Source organism: Cynara cardunculus, assembly GCF_001531365.2.
Source record: "Cynara cardunculus var. scolymus isolate 2C chromosome LG 3, CcrdV1, whole genome shotgun sequence".
NCBI lineage: Eukaryota > Viridiplantae > Streptophyta > Magnoliopsida > Asterales > Asteraceae > Cynara > Cynara cardunculus.
The window spans coordinates 27,438,509-27,440,732 of record NC_037530.1 but is presented as its reverse complement, the minus strand read 5'-3'; positions in this window follow the sequence as shown (position 1 = coordinate 27,440,732).

Sequence of the window (2,224 nt, the reverse complement as noted above, 5' to 3'; positions counted from 1 at the left end):
AAGTTAAAGTTACCTGCTGAGTGATGGGAGAAGGCAGCGAATAGGAAGGGCAGCAAACAGGAAGGGCAGCGAACAGGAAGTTAAAGAATCAAGAAGTTAAAGTTACCTGCTGAGTGATGGGAGAAGGCAGTGAACAGGAAGGGCGGTTTAGGGCGCAGCTTCGTGAGGGGAAAGGAAGGCAGCACCGGGCGAGGAGGACCGATTAGGGCACAACTTTGCAAGGGACGGGAAGGGAGCACCGACAACCTGGACTGATTAGGGCGAGAGGAAGCGATGGGAGGGAATCTGGGTGAAGGAAGCGGGAGGAAGGTGGGTGAAGCAATCGACAGGAAGCGATGGGAAGGAAAAGCCCGGATTTGTATTTCAAATCCCGCTAGTTTGCAAAGGATTTCTAAATCCCGCGTATAATGGATTTTAATGAAATCCCCGGATTCCAAATCCCTCCAATTTGGCAAACCAAACACAGGATTGGAATGGATTTTAAATCCAAATCCCCCCAATTCCATTCCATTCCTGCAAACCAAACGCACCCTTAGAGATTTCCATGTCCATACTTTTGAGTTTGTTTGCCATGTCGTTCATCATCAAAATGTGTTCGCACACACCACTAACACCATCATACTTTATGGTGAGCATTTTAAGTATAAGGGTACTTGCAAGTGCTTTAGATATACCCTTAAATTGCTCCTCCACAGAAGTCAAGTATCCCGTAGTCGTTTTAGAATTTGGGATTGCTCCTCTAATGGCTGAGGTTATGGAGATTTTGATTATCATAAGGGACATACATTTGAACACTCCCACTGTTCAAAGAGACGCTTTTCTTCAGCAGTGCTTTTATTAGTTAGAGCAGTTGGGCATTCAACCCTTAAAGCATAATCTAAGTCCATCACTCCAAGAGCAATTTTAATTTGCTCGTTTCAGGAAGTAAAGTTAGTCCCATTCAGTGGTTCAACTCTAGATATATATCTAGAGTTCCCCATCATTATTGAGTCTAGCATGTTAAAGTTAGAAAAATTAAGCTCATAACGAACTAAAAGCATTAAAATAAATAAATTACGGGCACATATATATTCATAAAACGTAAATCAGTTTGATCTATCACAAACATATATAATAGATCGTTATTTAAATTAAATTTAATTGTTGACCCTTCGTTGGTCCAGCCAACAATCAAATCGTTAATATTCTAACTAAATTATGCCGACTTATCAAAAATGTATCACCTTTGGGTAGAAAACATGTTAAAAAGTCAATAATGCGAGATGAGTTCCATCTAATAATTCACAATTTACTCTTTCGTTGGATTGAAACAAACCCTGAATTATCAAACATATTAAAGCATGAATTATTTTACGCTAAATCTCAACATAGAACAATCTTCCGTTGGGCCGATCATTCAAATTGAGTTATTATACATGATATAAAGACAAATAATTTAAGAACAAATTGAAATCTAATCATACAACATAAACCTTAACATTAAATTAATCATACAAGGAAGTACTGTGTGACGATGCAAAAAAAAAAAAAATGAGCCGGCAACATAAATCAATCATGCAGACCATAAGTAAATACCGCCATAATTTAAGAGCCACTCATATCAATGTATATTTAAATATGATCATGAAAATATGTGGCCATAAATATTAGAATTACACAACAGACTAATGCAAATAAAAAAAAAGAAGTTTTTAATGCCCATATCATATTTCACATGAAGAAACCGTCAAAACATACAGTTACTTTAAGCCTTTTTTTTAATCAGATTCTTACAAGTTTATCACAGAGAAGATAAACCAATTAATCGGTTTTAAAATTATGGTTTATGATAATTAAGTTTTAGATGATGCGATTAAAAGCAAAAGAATCAAATTTATCTTTTGGTTTTCTTTTTATGAACATGAATATCTTGATTAAGCAATTATTTTCACCAAGGCTCTGATACCAAATGTTGAATTAAACAACATAAATAAGCAAAAAGATCGAATTTTTTATGTTCATAATAAGGAATCATCGTGTATATTATGGTTTAATCTACAAGATGAGAAATGAAAACTTACTTGTAGTAATACTAGGGATTGTCTTACTTGATGAAGCCATGATGACTCAACGATACTCTCTTTAATGCAAAGTAATTATGATGGAGTTAGAATTTTGTGTTAAAGTCTTTGATTAATGGTGCATTCAAGATGATAGAATAAAGGAGACGATTTCTATATCATGC